The sequence below is a fragment of the Aquarana catesbeiana genome, linkage group LG05 (genome assembly GCF_042186555.1).
Source record: "Aquarana catesbeiana isolate 2022-GZ linkage group LG05, ASM4218655v1, whole genome shotgun sequence".
In the NCBI taxonomy this organism is placed as follows: Eukaryota; Metazoa; Chordata; class Amphibia; order Anura; family Ranidae; genus Aquarana; species Aquarana catesbeiana.
The window spans coordinates 144,682,153-144,703,414 of NC_133328.1; the positions used below are offsets into that span (position 1 = coordinate 144,682,153).

General features: G+C 43.5%; 1 protein-coding gene across 4 annotated transcripts in view; it reads left to right on the forward strand.

The window, feature by feature from the left end:
- RARB (retinoic acid receptor beta) overlaps positions 1-21,262 on the forward strand; it is a 1,235,115-nt gene that overhangs the window by 574,543 nt on the left and 639,310 nt on the right. The window lies entirely within an intron of this gene.

Below are 21,262 nucleotides of genomic sequence, written 5' to 3' on the forward strand. Positions count from 1 at the left end.
AGAACCACTGCACTAGGGCTTTTGTAAAGGCTTTTCTCCCGGCAGGGGTTTTTTCAAACACGTTTAGGTGCGTCAAGTACTTGGGCATTTATTTGTTTTGTAGCCCAGAATAAATTATATTCTGGCTATTAAAATGAAAAACCGCTCAAGCGCTAAACGTGCCTAGTGCTTAGGCGGGTTTAGCTGCATTTATACACATTTAAACTCCTGTAATTGCCTATGTGTACAAACAAATGGCCTATTCCCCCACCTATAACTGGCCTTTACAGCAAGGAGCACAGGAAGGGTGACGCATGTCAAACAAAACCAAAGAAAATTCCCAGCTAGGTAGGGGCAGTGGCCATTTGTTTGTACTGTGGGAATACTGGTGAGGGGACACACTGGACACCTTTGCCACCATTGTGCCATACGCTGGGCGTTCAGTGTGCTTCTATACCTTTAAGGAGGGGTGGGCTCCCTCCAGGCTCACCTGCCCTCTGCCTATCCATTATAATGCATGTGCTTCTACTATGGAGCCTCTCAAAATTTAGAGTTAGGACCAGTGGTGGCTGGTGGGTTTTTTTTTTGGGTGGGGGAGCGGTAGACAATCCCCCCCCCCCGGCGGCGCAGCACTAACACTCCCCCCCCACCACCACCCGCTAACCTTACCCTGGATGCAGGCGGTGAGAGGTCGGATGTGGCCATTTTCCAGCATGGCGGGTTCATGGAAAGCTGCTCCTGTGTCCTCTCCTGGATCAGCTTCCGCGTTGTCTCCTCTCTGCTCCTTCCGGCGCTAGGCATCCAATAGGATCACCTAACGTTTTGGCCAATCAGAGAACAGGTTTCATACCTGATTCCTGATTGGCTGGGAAGAGGATCAGTGTTGCAACAGCGAATTTTCATTCGCTGTTGCAACACACCTGGGTGGGCTCCAGACGCAATGCTCTGCATCCAGAGTCCACCCTATTTTGAAGCCTATTAGAGCCTGTGGCTCTTATCAGGTTCTTCAAAAAAAAATAAACCCTGGCCGCTGTTATTCATATGCCTGGTGACCCGAAGGCGGCCGGACACATGAATAGGGGGTGGCTGCGGCGGGCGTGGATAGATTCATGCTATGCATGAATCTATCCACTGCATATAAGGGGGGTGGCTGGAGAGAGAGGGCAGCTCCTGGACGCCCCTAATGGATGGGCTGCCACTGGTTAGGACTGCAGATAATACTGGGGTGCCGTGAAGAGGCTTTGCAGCTTACGCATGTATTTGCAAATGTGTGCAAACTAAACCCCTGTTTTTAACGCATACTGTTAGACAGGATAATTTGGTTGATTTCAGTCTGGTCGGTAAGTTGAGCTGGGAATTTTCCTTAGTTTTGTTTGAATTGCTTATGTGTGCATGAACATATAGGTTAATGTAGTGGGGTGTTTAGAGGCAGAAAAAAAAAGTCATACCCATGTAAAACAGGTGTTTTTGAGTTGAAGTGTGCATGAGGCCTTAAAGATAAAAAGCCCAAGTCCATGACTTTTAGTTTGCAGATAGTTCAGTGATAAATAGCATATACCACAAGCGGGAATGTCTGCAAATCAGCTTGCTGGTGCTTGCGGTGCACCACTGCAAATGTAAAAAGAGCAGCACTTAGGCTCGATTCACATCTATGCATGTTGCTTTTGAGCATTTCTGCAGTGCTTTTTGTGGTGCTTGGCGCATTTTTGGACATTTGTTTCTACCGCGTTTTGCATTTCGCGTTTTTTTTTCACACTGTATATAGCTGCTTGCTAGGCATGAAGGTCTCGTATGGTTGCTTGAAGGCATGCGGTCTCGTATGGTTCAGGATTGGGGGCGCTCGCTCGTCCTCTCCCTTTCCTGACCTGCCAGGCTGCATGCTTGGATAAGGGTCTGGTATGAAGAAGAAGATGGAGAAAGACCGGAGGAAGAAGCGGGGAAGAAGAAGATATTTTTAATAAAAGACTTGTCAAAAACTGTCTACTGTATTTTTTTAACACTACACTACTTTATTTTGGTGAATGGGTAGGGGTACAATGTACCCCATACTCATTCACATGGGGGGGAGGCCTGGGATCTGGGGGACCCCTTGTTAAAGGGGGCTTCCGGATTCCGCAGACCCCGACATCCACCGGGCAAGGGTTGTCGGGAAGAGGCCCTTGTCCCCATCAACATGGGGACAAGGTGCTTTGGGGTGGGAGGCACAGAGCCCACCATGCCCCAAAGCACCCATCCCCCCAGGTTGAGGGCATGCGGCCTGGTATGGTTCGGGGGGGGGCTTGCTCGTCCCTTCCCCTCCCTTTCCTGACCTGTCGAGTGGCATGCTCAGATAAGGGTCTGGTATGGATTTTGGGGGGACCCCACGCCATTTTTTTAATAATTATGGCGTGGGGAGGTCACCTCCGAATCCATACTAGACACATAGGGCCTGGTATGGACCTGGGGGCGGGACCCCACGTTGGTTTTTTTCACAATTTTTTTTTTTTTTAGCCGGCAGTTCTTTTTTTTTTTACATTCAAGAAGCCCGCTGACAGCTGATGATTCATTGGTTGTTAAGAACGGTTTCCCGGCCCCCTTCTTAGCAACCAGGTGGTAGGGAGGTACCTTTTGCAAAAAAATTGTAAATGCAACAATGTTGATCTCATGATCATTGTGCATTTACTTGTTGAAGGAAGTAATATAGCAAGTAAGTTTATAGCAGTGAGGGAGGTGTGCGGTGGCAGATGGAACTTGTAATAATTTCATGTAAACCACGAACTGGAACGATGCAGCCACGTGGGGATGGATGTGGCCTGAGACATGATATAAACTTGAACTTAGCCCTAAATTGGAATAAAGGGTGCAATACTTCAACATGGCAACATTATTCTACTTGTTGTTATCCTCCTTGTTTTAGTCCTGAAAACCTTTGCAAAAGTGTGGTCTACCTGGTACCCCTCAGCAAACGGCCTGCCATTGGTTTAATCATTTGCCTAGGTTCACATTTTATATATATTAGGGGTCGACCAATATAGTTTTTTCAGGGTCGATACTGATTTTTCGGCTCCCGTTAAGGCAGATAGCCGATATCCGGTGCCGATTTTCTGAATATTTAGTTTTTATTTTTACACTGTCCTTTTACTTTTTTTTTATCACTTTTTTTTTCTGTCACAAGGAATGTAAACATCCCTTGTGACATTAATAGGCAGTGACAGGTACTCTTTATGGAGGGATCCCAAACCCCTCCACTGCACTTAAAAGTATTCAAAATGACAAGATTTTTGAATATTTTCTATTTTTTAAAACTGGCGCCTTTAGGATGCCAGTAATCCAGAAGTGATGTCATGAGGTTACTAGATCTGAGACCCGACCAAAGCAATCGGCTTTGTTTGGGTCTCCAGCTAGCCAACGGACGTGCTGGTTGGTCCCTCAGGCCTCCCGGTGGGACGGGAGACCTGGGCGGAGCGGCGGAAGTGGGGGGGGGGGGGGACGTCCCCTCCCGCTGCTTGTGATAACGGCCGAGTGGCTGCTTAGCTGCATCGGTTGTTATTACAAGAAAGCCGACCATCCTGTACTCACCCGGGTACAACCACTTGAGGTAATATCGGTAAGTTTGTTATCGATACCGATTCTTCAAGAGAAATAAGTTTTGGCCGCCGATAATCGCTCCACCCCTAATATATATATATATATATATATATATATATATATATATATATACACACACACTATACATATACTGAAAGGAAATCATATGTGTTGTATCTAGGATGTTGCACATTATCTTGTGCTTATTTTAAGTTTAGGCTAATGTGTTAGATTGTAATCTCATTTTTAACACTGTAGCAATCCCTGTTGGAAAGTTTCTCTTGTATGCTGCTTTGCTTATATGAGAGGAGAGATTTATTGTTCTTCCACAAGTACTATATTTCTTTTTTAAGTAGTACTTTTCTCAAAACTGATGGGACCTGGAATCTCTACAAATCTTCTTTATCTGACTGCTGTGAATTTTCCTAATGAATTGGAGTGATCTGCTCAGTATCTCTGTGTGCTGGAGATGATGAATTCTATAGTTTTGCTTCCTGTTTGACAGACAGCTTGAAGCTGTTCTTATGTTCTTTTTTCCAGATATCTAAAGCATTCCCTTTTTTTTTTTTTTATTCTTAGTGCTATGAAAAAAATTGTACCTACAGATATTAAACTTCTATATCCAGTTCTACCTAGCGAAGAGGAAGGTAAATATCTTTCTTTACAGGAGAAATAATTTAGGTGCAGATCTACTCAACTAATTGACTCAAGTCAATTAGTGAACCCAAAATCCACTAAAGGCCAGATCATAATCTGAATTTTCCTAGATCCATGCAGCCAAATTAAAGAAGAACCCTCACAATTTTCTTTAGTAATCTGCCTCGTAGTATTTTGCCCCATGTTCCTACGTGCTTTGTGAGACTAACTACAAGATCTAATAGGGTCTTCACTTCCAACCGACAATGCATCTAACAAAGAGACTGCTTGATAAACTTGTTAAGGCTCTAAACGTTTGCATGATAGAAGTGACAGCAAGATGAATGCCGAGGGAAGTGGATCGTGTCAGTTTCCCATTCCTCTTGCTGCCACTTGTCTCATGCAAGCGCCTGGAGCCAAGGCATGCACTTGTTATCTCTTTACTAGCTGCATTTCTGGAACGCTGCGAGCTACACCAGCAGGAATTTGAAATTTGAAAGGAGTAGTGACAGTGAACTCTACAGGAGTGATGACAGCAGCGGAGAGAAGGAGAGCGCCGGGAGGAGGTGCAGGCTGTGCTCTCCCCCCTCCAGCTCCCCCTACTGTCACAGCAGTGCTTTTCCATACACACAGAAATGTTGTCATATCAGCACTGTGCAAGGTTTGACTATATGTCAGTCTATCTCCTCCTTAGACTGCTCTCCTGGCAGCAGAAAATGTGGGTAGGGGAAGGTAATCAAACCTTACAAAGTCCTGATCAGCTCCTGTATTGACGAGCGCTGCTCTGGCAGGAGACAGAAGCTGTGTGTGTGTGTGTGTGTGTGTGTGCGTGTGTGCGTATGTGTGTGTGTGTGTGGGGGGGGGGGGGTTGAGCACAGCCCTTACCTCCTCCCTGCTCTCTCCTCTTCCTTGATGTTGTCACTACTTCTAAGCAGTTCAATCTGTGTAGCACCAGAGGTATATAAGTTTCAGGGAGTGGGGGGAAATTGTAATGGGGACACAATGATTTGTGCTGGGGGGTGGAATTTTAAGCTGGGAGAGGGAATTTGGGGATTGGATTTTTTTCTCTCTCCCTCTCTCTCTCTCTCCCCAGCCAGGTCTGATCCTCAGCGCAGCTCCCGAAGAGGAAGCGCTTCTTCTAAATTGCACCACCGGCATTCCTCCTCCAGATCCAGGCACCATGGATTACCCTTGAGATCTAGACACCACAGTAAAGATCTGCCCCCCCCCCACATCTCACCCCCGCAGGGTGATTGAGAATCCTTTCTGGGATGTAGGGCTCCGGTCCCAGCTTGAAGATCCCTCTGACGCCGGTTACACCAAGGCACCAGATGAGAAGGAAGGTACAAACCAGCAGCTGGAGTCCCTAGTAAAGCGAGTCGTGAAGGAATCCCTGTAGAAGAGGGAGACGCCCCACCAGTAGCATGAACCCCTGTGGGGGCCGTTATGCTCTCCATCGGGAGAGGCACAAATCCATGACACATGATTCTTCCCAGCCAAGTCGCCCATCCGCTGCCCCCTCTGACAGTGAGTCAGACACAGAAGATCCTGGGATGGACTTTGAGTTTGCTTTAGTTCCCTCCCTGGTAAGGACAGTGGGAGAAGCCCTGAACTGGGAGGAACCAGTGGTTCCCCCCTAAACAGTGGAAATTCTTTAAGCAACTTAACAAGGAACGCTAGAACTTCCCTTTCCTTACCGAATTGGGTGAGATCATCTCCGACGAATGAAGCAAGGTGGAGAAGAGCTCCATGCTAACAAAAGTTTTAAAGCTTTATGCCTTCAAGGAGGAAGAGGTTAAGCATTTGGAGTCCGCACCCTTGGTGGATGCAGCCTTGATGAGGCTGGTCAAGCATGTGACACTTCATTTGGAAGACACTCCTTTAGAGATCCCCTGGAGAGACGGATTGACTCTGACCTAAAACGGATCTACCTAAGAGCAAGCATAGCATGCAAACCAGCACTGGCTTTAGCCCCATTGTCTAAAGCTATGGAAGTCTGGACGGACGTCAGTGAGACTCTCAGAGGCATCTCTGGTGAAGTGGCTAGGAGCTCGCCTATCCAAGAGTTGTGACTGGCCTCTGCCTTTCTGGGGGAGGCTTCCATTGACATTATCCGCCTGGTGGCCCGGGTTATGCTTTCAGCCAAACGCACCCTGTGGCTTCGTCCCTGGTTAGCCATTCCAGCTTCCAAACAGGTCTGGTGCTGATTTTTCTTTGAGGGCTCCTCCCTCCTCAGCAACAAATGGATAGCACCCTAACCCGAGCCAGGGGTGGCAAGTTGGGGTTCCCCCTCGGGACCGGCGCTTACAGGGCCAGAGACAGGCCTTCCTGAGGAAACAGACTCGGGCAAAGAGAGGCGCGCAGCTACAAGCCTGGCCACGAATTTACAAGATCCTGGAAATCAAAGCAGTCTTCATACAGGAAACCCGCCAAGGGCAGTTCCACTGGCAACCGGGAGGCCGCTAAGCCTTTTTAAAATTGGGCCTGCTCAGACATGCCGCATGGGGGCTCGCCTTCTACGCTTTCGACATGTCTGGGCGATCTCAATCCAGGACTTCTGGACCGTCAAATCGGTATCCTCAGGCCATGCCCGGGTCTTCAGCAGTGGCCCCAAGCTCAGATTCGTCCCTACATCTCTTCCGCCCTCAGAAGAAAAAAGACAGACCCTGTTAGCCTACGTAAGCTCTTTATTGGAGCAAGGCGCGGCTATACCTGTTCCGAGCGACGAACAAGGCCAGAGCATTTATTCTCCTCTCTTCATGGTACAGAAGAAGAATGGCAGCGGCCCCAGGCTCAGATTCGTCCCTACATCTCTTCCGCCCTCATAAGAAAAAAGACAGACCACAACCTTCCACAACAGTGAAGGTTAGCCAGCAAGAAGCAGCACATCTACCTTACTATGAGGTTGTCCCTTCTTTGGTGTCTCCAGTGGAAGAATCTATGCAACTGTCACTCAATAATCTCCATTGCCTGGGTTACTGTAACGACAGACGCCAGCAACAAGGGCTGGGGTACTCATTGCCTGGTGGATGTAGCACAGGGCAGGTGGGACTTCCCCTCTCGCGGGATAGTGTCCAACATTCTAGAACTCTGGGCCGCTCCTCTGTGATGCTCAGACTGGACAACACAACTGCGGTGGTCTATATAAGAAGGCAGGGTGGAACCTGCAGTGTGTCTCTGCTACAGGAGGAAGAGCCAATTATGATCTGGGCTCAGAAGAATTTGTCCGACATTTCAGCAGTCTACATACCCAGGACCCAGAATGGGACATCCCTCTTGTTCTGGATTCCCTCTCCCAGCTCTTGATCAAGGAACTTGTCCTCAAAACCACCTTTCTAGTTGCCGTAACATCAGCAAAAAGAGTATCCAAAATCAGAGACCTGGATTCAAGGGAGCCTTTTCTCACATTCTTCCCGGATAGAGTGGTGCTAATTCCCATGCTGGGGTCGAACCCTAAAGTGACCACAGTTTTTCACGAAAATCAGGAAATCATGCTCCCCACCTTTAGGTCAACAAATAACCTGAATTCCATCCCCTTGATGTGGGGTACACTCTGAAATAATATCTGGAGGCCACGGCTCCCTTTCGTCAGTCAGAGTGTCTCTTCATCCGCTTCCACGGGAAGAATAAAGGAATGCAGGCCGCAGTCAGATCCATTGCCACATGGATCGTTCAGGCTATCCAATGGGCATCCTAAGCGAAGGGCTTGGCACCTTCGGAGACAGTGACAGTGCATTTCAAACCGGAGCATTTCGACATCTTGGGCAGCTTCACGTCACGTCGCTTCCGAAGTAATATGCAGGGCAGCTTCCCGGTCTTCTATCAACACGTTTATGTCTCATTACTGTGTTGAACCCTATCTTCTGTTAATTTTGGTTTACAAGTACTGTCAGCTGATGGTGTTAATTAAAATATTTTCTTTGCTCAGCATTTTGCTCGTCTGGGTGTGTATGGCAAGTTATTTCCCACACGTATGCTGCCATGGGGTCTGTCAGGAAAACGGAAAATTCCCTATCAAATACATATCATAATTTTCCTTTCCTGATAGACTCCATGGCAGCAGGAGTTCCCTCCCAAAGTCTGGAGTAGGCTAGTTACAGAACACGGCTGCTGGCTCAGAGCAAAGATTTATGGGAGTAGGGTCCTATAGGGTAGTAATGGAGGCGGGCTAACCCACATGTATGCTGCCATGGAGTCTTATCAGGAAAGGAAAATTACGGTATTTGGTAGGGAATTTTCCGTTCTTTCTCAGGTTATGTCAGATGTGTGCCACTAGAAGATGAGAATACCAGCAACCATAGGGGTTTCACATACAGAGCAGCCAGCTGGATACAATGAATCATGATGATGTTTAGAGCCATCCAGTAGGCAGGCTTCATTCTTGACTCAGGTTAATGTAATGCTTATGCTCTGCTGCACAGAACCTGCAAATCAGGCACAATTATGACCATACTTGAGCAAATTTTTGCTGAACATGTGACTAATTTAAGTATCTCTCTAAAGATAATCATGCCGTAAATGGAGATGCAGCCGGAGTGCATGCTCAAGTTTTTAATGGAAAAATAGAGCAATCATTTGCTAAATTGTTAAAAGTGATTTTCGGCCTATTTTTGCAACACTTGTACTAGGTTCATTTAAGATGGCACTAAAACCCAACTAAAATCTTGCTGCTGTGGTTTACACCACTTTCATTACAGCCTTCTAAATTTGCACTTTTTTAATAAGCCTGTTAGAGCATGCTGGATTGAAGAATTGTAATCACATGAAGCCCATAAATCGTTTTAAATAATTTGGATAAAGCTGGGAAGGATTAGAGTCTCAGGCAGGCTTTCCCATCTGTATGCCTATTGGGGAGATTTCTCCAATGAGGACACAGAGAAAAATACATTTGCCATAAAGCGATGAAGACTTAAAACTTCTGACAATCATTGAACTGCGCTCTAATCCTCTGTCCTCGCAACAACTGCTCGCTTTCTTTCTCGCATGGGTGTCAAATTGACAGGAAACAAAAAACAATTTTCCCAGTGGGATCATGGACAGAAATAAAAACCTGACAGAAGGTTTGACTTTTTGGCTACTTTCACACTGAGGCTGTTTTCAGGCGCTTTAGCCTCTGAAAAGCGCCTTCCATTCATTGCAGTGTGTCTTTTCATTACGAAAAGTCCTGCAAGCAGCATCTTTGGGGCGGTTTGGGAGCACTGTAAATATCGCTTCCAACGAGGCAGAAAAGCACTTTGAAAGCGCTGCAAAACTGGACTCTTTACCTTTTTTTTCGTTGGTAAAAAGCGCCCCGCTAGCAGCTGAAAAGCGCCGCTTAAACAGCACTAAAGTTCCACAAAAACAAGCGGCGCTTGTTTACATGAATTGATTTCAATGGGCAGGGGCGCTTTAGGAGGACACCATTCCTACAGCGCTTCAAAGATGCCGCTTGCAGGATTTTTTTTACCGTCTTGCAAGCGCACCGCTCCAGTGTGAAAGCACTCGGGCTTTCACACTGGAGAGACAGGAGAGCCTCGTTACAGGCGCTATGCAGGTGCTATTTTTAGTGCTGTAGTGCCTGTAAAGAGCCTCAGTGTGAAAGTAGCCTTTCACACTGAAGGCGCTTTACAGGCGTTTTAGCGCTAAAAATAGCGCCTGTAAAGTGCCTGTAAACTGCCTCCCCAGTGTGAAAGCCTGAGTGCTTTCACACTGGGGCGGTGTGCTTGCAGGACGGAAAAAAAAGTCCTGCAAGCAGTGTCTTTGGTGCGGTGCGGGAGCAGTGAAATCAGTGGGCAGCGGTGCCAAAGCGCCTGCAAAGAGCTTCGGCAGCTGTGCTTTTCTGGCACTTTTAACCCCTTTTTTAACCCCTTCTTTGTGGTTAAAAGCGCCCCGCTCCTGCCCACACAGTGCCGGTAAAGCTCCACTAAAACGAGCAGTGCTTTAGCGCTAGCGCTGGGTGGTCTTCAGTGTGAAAGAGATCTAAGAGACTCCCAATCCAATGTCCGGTAGATCTGGAGATTAATGCAGCGGAAATGTTTGGAATTCTAGATTTTACAAAAAATCACAGACTTTGCCCTATTCGTTTTACCTCACCAGCCTCCCTATTGGTCATAGTGGCTGCCTATCACATTATAGTATCAGTAGGCATGTTCTAGGAATGCCTTTTACAGACCTGGAATTGGCATACAATAGCAGTGATAGTCATCGGGATATTTTCTATACATTCACCAATAGAAGGAGATTGTACAAATCAGTAAGTGACATACAAACATGAAGTATGACAAATATATAAAATATAAAAGTCACATAAAAAATACTTTTAGGATTGTTTTAAATTAATAATGCATACTGTTTTCTCACCCAAAATACACTATAGTTTGCCTTTATACATGTCGACACTAAAGCCATATACAGCGGGCAAAATAAGTATTAAACACTTCACTATTTTTCTAGATAAATATATTTCTAAGGGTGCTATTACATGAATTGTTCACCACATGTTGGTAACAACCCATGCAATCCATACACGCAAAGAAACCAAAACAAATATGTTCAGAAACTAAGTAATGTGTAATAAAATGGAATGACACAGGGAAAAAGTATTGAACACATAAAGAAAGGGAGGTGCAAAAAGGCATGGAAAGCCAATACACCAGCTGAAATCTATCAGTAATTAGAAAGCAACCCTGCCCCTTGTCAGTGCAAATTAATATCAGCTGGTACAGTCTCAACTGATGGCCTATAAAAAGGTGTCTCATTACCAAGGTGTCACACAAGAAACATCTCATGATGGGTAAAAGCAAAGAGCTCTCTCAAGACCTTTGCAACCTTATTGTTGCAAAACATACTGATGGCATTGGTTACAGAAGGATTTCTAAACTTCTGAATGTTCCAGTGACACTGTTGGGGCCATAATCCAGAAATGGAAAGAACATAATTTCACCATAAATTAGCCACAACCAGGTGCTCCTTGCAAGGTTTCTGACAGAGGAGTGAAAAGAACTATCAGAAGAGTTGTCCAAGAGCCAAGGACCACCTTGTGGAGAGCTTCAGAAAGACCTGGAATTAGCAGGTACACATTTTTCAAAGAAAACAAGTAATGCACTAAACTGCCATGGCTTGTATGCACGCTCAGTACACAAGACTCCATTGCTAAAGAAAAAGCATGTTGAAGCTTGTTTAATGTTTGCTGCACAACATTTAGATAAGCCTGTGAAATACTGGAATATAGTCTGGCCCGATGAGGCCAAATTGAACTCTCATCATCCCAAAAACTCATCATCCCAAAAACACCATACCAGCAGGGACGTTTGGAGGTGGGAACATCGTGGTGTGGGACTGTTTTTCAGCATACGGTACTGGCAAACTTCATATCATTGATGGAAGGATGAATGTAAAAATGTACCAAGACATTCTTGATAAAAATCTGCTGCCATCTACCAGGAAGATGAAGATGAAACAAGGGGGGACATTTCAGCAAGACAATGATCCCAAACACAAATCCAAGGGCACTCTTAATTGATTTCAAAGAAATAAAATAAAGATGCTAGAATGGCCCAACCAATCACCTGACTTGAATCCAATAGAAAATCTATGGAAAGAACTAAAGATCAGAGTTCATAGAAGAGGCCCACAGAGCCTTCAAGACTTGAAGACTGTTTGTGTGGAAGAATGGGTCAAAATCACACCTGGGCAATGCATACGACTAGTTTCCCCATACAAGGAGGTAGCTTTTACCAAAGTAAAATAATGCCCTTGCTATAGGTTTAGGCAATTTATGTACCTCTCTAGGCCTGGCCAAAAAAACCCTAGAGAGGGCATCATCACATTCTTCCTTGTTGCAAGGACATTGCTAGGACATTCCCAGTCGATTCAATCCCCCTTGCTTGCTCTCCTACTCACTTGTCATAGTAGCTGTGAGCTCAGCAATGCTGTGATGGAGGGGGTAGTGGGCCACATGTGTGGGGGTTAGGGAGCTTGCTCCTGAGATGGTGGGATTGTCTTAGCAAAGTTTTAGCAACAAGGCAGAATTAAATTATGCTATTTCTGGAATTTTTTTGGACAGGTTTCAGGAGGTACTGAAAAATAGAAATAATATCTAATAGTCTTGTATCTCAAGGGAGTTTCTGGATGAATAGCATTGATAGTCAGACTGACTTAAAACAAAGTGTAAGTTTATTGTCACACAGTTGGCATCATAAATACAATGTAAAAAGTATAATAGTTCAGTTCAGTGTAGGTAAAAATATATGAAATAGAATAAATAGGTATAAAGCTGTAATAAGCTTATAAAAGCATGTGTACTTCATGGATGCTGCCTTCTGTCTCCATGCTGTCTTGTGTAACCAAAAAGAAGCAGGAAATGACGTTCTTAGACTTCTGGGAGAATTCAGCTGTTCCAACTTGTCAGTGTCTTCGTGTGAATATGTCTGTGTTATCTCTCCTAGTGGGTGAGAGTTTATCTGTCTGACCTTCAATATCTAAGCGTTGGCTTTATATGTTACATGTGAACGTCATAACCTCACAAAAACTTAGAACCTTGTAACACTTGTAGTAATGTGCTCATCATGTAATGTCAAATAACCAAACATCTACTAATATGAACACATATTACCAACTTTAACTACATTAAGTAACTATATACTAATACTTATTAATATGACTGAGACTACACTAAACTAACTTAACAGGATATAAACAACTATGTATAATTCCTCTAACTACATAAATACTGGTCTATTCTGGACCTCCCTTGACATTCTATACCAGATACCTTATATGTCATTCTCAAACTAACTACATACACCAGATACTTCTAGGAGATAAAACCTTGTGAGCTGCCACACTCCTACCCTAAAGTCAAAAACTAAAGAAATATAAAATGAAATAAAATAAAAAAATATATAATATTAATAAAATAAAAATAAAACTAGAAATAAAAATAATATAAAATAAATATATGCTTATGGACAGAAAGGGGAGTGATAATGTCACCTGGAGACCGAAGCTCCTCCTACCGGTTTCGTCACAAACTCGTGACTTCCTCTGGGGATTGTGACGAAACCAGTAGGAGGAGCTTGATCGGAAGGAAGTGAGGAGTCTTTTGTACTACAGACTTAGGGCGAATGCTGGGAACCGTGGCTGCAGATTCGGTCTCCAGGTGACATTATCACCCCCCTTTTCTGTCCATAAGCATATCAAAGCATGTTTTTAGTGTGCTAAATGTGAGTGTACATCTATGTGGGATTTTAAGTTGCAATAAACCTGTATTAAAACGTTATCACACCATTGCAAGTCTCTATTCTCTTTCACATGTGTTATATATGAGGAGATTGGTGATAGCCAGGAGGAAACAGTGGCTTGTGTTCAGGAGGAAGGAGTGACCTTTGTATCAGCATTGAAACCATTACTAGCCACCACATGAAAGAGGTACCATAAGAGTATCTTCCCAAGCTGATAATATAATTTATCACAGGCTTTTTTAAAAAAGCCCTTAAAGAGGAGTTCCACCCAGGGGTTCCATTAAAAAAAATAAAAAAATAAAAGTCAGCAGCTACAAATACTGCAGCTGCTGACTTTTAATTGGACACTTACCTGTCCCTGGGTCCAGCGATGCGGGGGATCGAAGCCCCGCTCGTCCCCCCCCCCCCGCTCGTCGGCGCCGACATTTCAACTGTGGGCGCCGGGCTGTGGCTTCACAGCCTGGCACCCACTGCTCAATCACCTGGGACCTGTAATGGGTCCCAGATGATTGACAGGAGGGAGGGAGCAGAGCGGAGCCCTTCCTGTGCCGAGGGGGAAGTGATGTCACCAGACCAGGCAAAGGAAGAGGCAGACTGCGAGGGACCACCTAGCAACAGGCATTTAGAGGTAAGAAAAAAAAAAAAAATATCCAAATGTTTTTTTGTTTTTTTTTAAATAATTTTTCAGGTATTTTTGTGTGGAACCCCACTTTAAGGTGAGGGTACACCTGGTGGGAGGGTGTGTGCATATCGCATGAAGATATCACCATCACAGTTTATGTTTGGACTGTTGAAATATTAAGGATTTTTGTGCAATACACAGAGCATGAGCACTTTCCCTATATATATTTTTGGACATTGCATGAAGATATTACCATCACGTTCTATGTTTATGTTTTTATAATGGACTTTTCATATTATTGAGGATTATTGAGGATTTGTGTGCAATCACAAATTATATTTTAATTATTTAATTATATTTTATGTTTGACTTCATTACCTTTACATTATAGGATATATGCATTTAGTTATTAGTTTAATAGTTAGTTAGTTAGTTAGTTAGTTAGTTAGTTAGTTAGTTAGTTAGTTAGTTTAGTTAGTTAGTTAGTTTAATAGTTATCTAATTTAGATTTTATTTATTTCATTTATTTTTAGCACCACACATTTGGTATATCACCAGATACTTCTAGCAATACTCAGCTTTAGATGAGGATCTATTTTACTGAACATTTGATCGAGGTCATTCACACATACTATATTTATTATGACTAATCATAAAGCCAAATATGTTTTGCAAGCTTGCCATGAATATAATATAACACCTATAAGTGCCGAACTATGAATTTGGAATAATATTCTAACAGGTACTTAAATGGTTTTCAGCTATAGCAGGGGCAGTATCTAACTGTGGTCAAAGCTGCACAGTTACAGGAGCCCCTTACCTGCATATGCAGTTTTTGGTAAAGGTGAACTAACACTTTAAGAAATAAAGAGTGTATTAAGTTTGATGCAGTTTTGCACAATAGAATTATTTTCGTCCTTTCATTTAAGCCAACTTTTGTCCAATGCCAATACACTGCAGCCAAAAATAATATATTGACGGCATCCAGATATGCTGTGGATAAAGAGCTTATAAAATGTTCTATATTTGTAAAAATCTAAAATACATTCTTATTGCCACATTCCATTTCACTCTAATCTATGGAAAAAGATGTTTTATTTCCCATCTTAAAGATCAAGAAGCAGCTGTCGCTGCAAAAATAAACATCAGAAAGACAAAAATAAACTTTTATGAGACAATAGGAGGAGAATGATCAGCCACATCAATTTCACCCAGCAGCTGCTAACACAAAACAACAGTTTACTGATTGTGGATCATGTGTCAGGATTTTAATGCTGTTGATGTCTCTCAGATTGCCTGAACACTCCCATTTCCAGCTAGAACAACTCATAACAATAAGGCGCTGGACGCGTGAAGTGACGCCAGACACAAAATCTTACTTTATATGCTTTACGGCCATCAAATTGTGAAGCTAAATGGCAAAAAAATGACAGGAATTAAAAGCTTTTCTTGGAGCATGACAGATTTAGAAAGCTCAATAACACAAGCTCATTTGTTTTATATCCATATGGGAAGATAAAATGAAGCCTGGCAGTAGCAGCATTATTAAACTTATACCCCCGAAACGAGTGTTGTTACATGGCATACGGATGCCCTTGTGTGATTGCTAATTTTCAGATGATCATATATCACACATATTGACTATGTTTTATTTCATGGTGTACTCTGAATGCTGCTTTGAGGGCGATAGCAAAGTAAGGCGTTCTCTAGGTAAAGGAGTATTGGATACCTAACCTCTGATGAGCTGCTATGCTTTTGGAAGTTGAGTAGTGCCACCGTGCTCATAGGACAGGAAAGTGGTCCCCATTTATACCTATGTTGAGCTGATATCTGGGAACAGCTGGTTGTTACTTGCTAGCCTTGATGAAAGCTCTTTCTAAAAGATTCCAAAGATTTTCCGGGCCATCTGTTAGATATAATGCCTCCAGCTAGTTCGAAGTATCTTTTTCATATTCATAGTTACATAGTTAGTCAGGTTGAAAAAAGTCCATCTAGTTCAACCAATGAAAGGGAAAAAAAATTATACAATCCTATATCCACAGTCGATCCAGAGAAAATAAAAAAAACCCAGCAAACCATGATTTAATTTGCTCCAACAGGGGAAAAAAATCCTTCATGATCCCCCAACAGGCAATCAGATATTCCCTGGATCAACTTTACCTATAAATGTTAGTATCCAGTTATATTATGTACATTTGGGAAAGAATTCAGGTCTTTCCCAAATGTACCTTTCCGTATTTGGAGATTAAAGGGGTTGTAAAGATAAAAATTTTTTCACCTTAATGCATTCTATGCATTAAGGTGAAAAAACTTTTGACAGTACCGCCGCCCCCAGGCCCCCCGTTTTACTTACCTGACGCCTCGAATCTTCGCTGCTCGTCCTCATTGCAGCTCAGCCTGGTCGCTGATTGGCTGCAGTGGATGGATTGAAAGCAGCGCAGCCATTGGCTCGCGCTGCTGTCAATCACATCCGATGACGCGGCGCGCCGGGGGGCGGGGCCGAGTGATACAGCGAGCGGCTATAGCCGCCGGCTGTATCACGGGAGCGCGCCCGCAAGCACTCACCACCATGCGAGGGAGCTCGCATTAAGGTGGTAAATGCTTGCGGGGAGGAGCTGAAACAGCCGCCGAGGGACCCCAGAAGACCAGGTTCGGGGCCACTCTGTGCAGAACGAGCTGCACAGTGAAGGTAAGTATGATATGTTTGTTATTTAAAAAAAAAAAAAAATTACCTTTACAACCCCTTTAAATCTCCTTTCCTCCAGATGTAAAGAGTGTCCAATGTGACTTTAACAGGTCTAGTAGAGTCTACATATAGGTATCTGTTTAGAAATGTCCATCCACGTGTCAGTTTGAATGGTATCTACTCCGGGACCCTTTAAGGTTATTGAATTTACTAACTTATTATTAGAATTGACAAAAAGAGTAAAAAAAAAAATTGTTTGCTTTTGACATTTTCATTGATTTGACAAGTTTAAGTTGCTTCTGTTGTGATTTTGCTTGCAGTTACATTGATTCATATGCAACACTGGGCAATTTGTACTGAATTGCAGAACCTTATTTGTCCACAAGATGGCATTGCCATTTAGTCTTGCCTAACTGTGACTGGAATACAAGTTGCCCGGAGCAGTCTGGGAGATGTAGTCTTGAAGAAATATTCTAATTACAGCCATTCATCGGCCGCAATTACAAGGCTCATAAGCACCTGGGAGCAGGAAGGACCATGTAAAAGTAAAAGCTCAGGAAGAAGCCGGGCAGTTGGGGGAAAAGCATCAACTGGGTAGGAGTGAGAGAACCATGCTGTGGCAAGCTGTACTGTGCCAAGCTTTGCTGTGTCACGCTGTGCTGTGTCGAGCTGTGCTGTGCTGTGTCAAGCTGTGCAGTGCCAGGGAGAAAGTGGGTTACTGTGCTGGATGCTGGAAGTAGGAGGCTGATCTAAACAGGGACATCTGCATCCAGAATTGCTGTCCAGATCACTATCACATTGGCTGTTATCTACAGTATTACTACCTAAGGGGACCCCCCACCATATGGACCACTGGCTACTATTAGAGAACTGCTGCAGAGGAATTCGGTGAGAGGGTCTTTGACTCGCTTTATAGTTACAATCACCTCTTAACCCTTTTGTCAGTCTAGACTTGTTGAGCAGCCATTTCTCTCCATTGACACTCTTCCACAAGAGAACTATCTCAGTTGCTGCAGCATCCATCAATGAACAGAATCCATCAAAGCTAAATACAGAGCATAAGGCCATAAGTATCCCAGAATGCTGCCTATGCCTTGCTCTTCATCTGCCGCCCAAAAATATCTTAGTCCTTATATCCCCAATTGCCCTTTGAGCTTTCTTCACCTTCTGCATTGCTGCAATAAGGAGTCCTGACATCTACCGAGCCCAACTTTACCCTACACTAATTAATTGACACTCTGTTTACTGCTATGCTACATATTTATGTAAACTTTTCTCACTCTAGTTTGCATTTGGTATCTTTTACAAACAAAATTACCTTAAAAAAAATACATACTTTACCCTACACTGCTGTTGGAACGTCACCCCCAAGATCATCTTAATCATTCTGTGTGCCAATGGTTTTAAAGAGCCCCAACATAGCCAGCAGAAGTTCACCATAAAGACTTGTCCGAGTCGCATCATTCCTGGAGGCAGAACTGGGTTGCTGTTACTGAGTTTAAACTTGAAGACCTATCCCCTTTGTCTAGAGCTCTCAAATGACTTAGCCTGTTACATCTCTTTGTAATTCTTTTTGGTTGCTTGAGGTTTAAAGTCATTGTAAAGGCTCGTTTTTTTTTTTTTTTAAATAACAAATATGTCATACTTACCTCTCCACTGTGCAGCTTGTTTTGCACAGAGTGACCCCGATCCTCAACTTCTAAGGTCCCTCTCTCACGGGGGGTTACCTTGCGGGCACGCTCCCGAGTCCAGCATTTGCGTCCATAGACACGACTGGCAGACTCGGCCCCGCATTATTGGATTTGATTGACAGCAGTAGGAGCCAATGGCTGCAGTGCTATCAATCTAGCCAATCAACAGCTGGGACTCCGTGCCGAGAGGAACAGCGCGTCTCCGGCGTGGGAATTATGGGGCTCAGGTAAGTAAAACAGGGGGGCTAGGGGGCCAGTGACTGCCAGAAGTTTTTTCACCTTAATGCGTAGGATGCATTAAGGTGAAAAAACATATGGTTTTCCAACCCCTTTAGCCTCTCATTCAGAGAGCTACTGTTTATGCTACTAGTACTGCAGTATTATCATTATTTGGTATTTAAGGTACTTATATAGCGCCATGAATTTACGCAGCACGTTACATATACATTGTACATTCACATCAGTCCCTACCCTAAAGGAGCTTACAATCTAAGGTCCATAACTCACATTCATATACTAGGGCCAATTTAGACAGAAGCCAGTTAACCTACCAGCATGTCTTTGAAGTGTAGGTGGAAACCGGAGGAAACCCACGCAGGCACAGGGAAAACATGCAAACTCCAGGCAGGTAGTGTCGTGGTTGGGATTCAAACCTGTGACCCTTTTTACTGCTAGGCGAGAGTGCTACCCACTACACCACTGTGCCAAGCTGGGTTTGACTTTAGAGGTACCTCTGTTGGGTGCTGTCAGTAACAAATGTGACCAGAAATGTGTGGACTGCCACAGAGAATATCAGGCACAAATACAGTGTAAAAGAATATAATTTATTTAAAAGATAAGTGAACATCATAAATGTTAACGCACCTCCAAAATACCAAACTGTGTAAAACAAACCAGAGTACCAAACAAACAATGACATACAATGAACAACTGCCTAAATCAAATATATACAACAAGCAGGGAATGCAAAGCGTAATCACAACAGAGCCAGGGTCATACACAGAAGATCAAGCAGAGTTAGCTGGGAGCAAGACAGGACAGGGAGAGGGCAACAGGAGATGGAGAGAGCAGGTGGGAAGGGTTCAAGCTGCAGGGTCGGGATCAGGGTCCAGGAACAGGAAACAGAATGCAGGATACTGGAACACTGGAGCGCAGGACAGGGGCACATGGAGACAACACCAAGGCAGTGAGGAAGAGCTTGCACAGGGTTTAAATACACTTCCCGCAACTAGCATCAGGTGATGACTGATTGCATGAGATGATCTCAGCTTCCGGCTGCTGAGGGACACCCGCTGGTGGACACCAGAACTGCAGCCTATAGATTTGGGAGCCACAGTGCCACCAGCAGGTGAACCCTTTCCTGACAGATGCACTGTATCTGTTTCTATTGTGTTTATGTGCATGTATGTTGATATACCAATTTGCTTTGCTATATTTGTAGTTTTATTCTGCCAATACAGTCTGCACATCTTTTTAAAGGACAGTGTGTGTAAACTTTGTACATCTGCTGGGAGACATGGTATTCTGGTGGTGTTAGTGAACGTGAAGCCTCGCCCAGGGCTAGAGTGCATAGGACCCACAATTACTAGCAGCTCCTACAATAGTAGTACTACATGTATGGAAAAAGAAGCAGTTCAAATGCAGCAGAATCTGACATTCAGTATTCAGTATTTAACTAAAACATGAAGAAAAGCAAACCCAAGTTATATTATAACTGCTCCATAAAATCCCGTTTAAAAAAAATAAACATTGTCTCCAAATCTATTCAAACAAACCTGCAGGTCAGAAGCCAAAAAACAAACACAAACCCTTCCAGAACCTGATGAGGGCTAAGATAAATATGGATGCTCAGTCCCTTATCCAATCTGAGATTGGAAACTGCTAGACTAAAATGGTTAGGGTAGGGAAAATATCTTTCTTTTCCTGCTTCGGTTCATCTAGCTGTACATGAATTAATATTTAATTTTTCCTAATATAAATATAACCCTACATATGTTATTTGCACAAACATATACTGTATATATCTACATTGAAGAGTAACTGTGCGAAGTGTGCCATGTTCCTATGGAAAGGGAAAAAGGGAATTGTTTTAATTTTTTTTTTTTAAACAAACTTCTCTTTGAAAAGTCTGGAGAGATTTCTAGAAAGGCAATGCCTATCCACCTAGGGACAGGCAGAAAAAGTTCAGGGAATTCCATGAAGGCGCTAAGGTCAGCCCTTTTTTACAATGGACAACTTTGATTAGCGCAAGTATAATTGGAAATACATTATTTATGCTTTATTTTATATAGTAGTATTTGCCTTCCTCTCTTCCGCTTGTATTTTTTCCAGGATCACATTACACATCTGTAGTTGGAATGTGTGTAACTTGGTGCTGGTCATCAGCCCATTGTAACTCCCTGGAGAAATACAGGGAGAAATGCCAAGCTCTATGGCAAAAGCAGTTATTATTATTAATATACAGGAACAATTAGTAAATTGTTGCCATCTTCTATTTGAAACTGACTGTAGCAGGGGAGTAACATGTTAATATAATTACAAGCAAAAATGTAGAAAAATCTTTTCCATTAATATATCCAGGAAAAATTGTAATTATCCAAAATACAGAAATTACCGTATTTATCGGCGTATAACACGCACCCCAAGTTTAGGAGGGAATTTTAAGGAAAAAAACATTTAGGAGTAAAGTTTAAGGAAGAAAAACTTACATTAAAATGCCCATCAATGCAGTCTTATCGGTGTCCATCTGCAGCCTTGTCAGTGTCAGTGCAGCCTTGCCCCAGTGTCTATAGCAGCCTTGTCAGTGCAGCTTTGCCCCAGTGCAGCCTTGTCAGTGCAGCCATGTCAGTGCAGCTTTGCC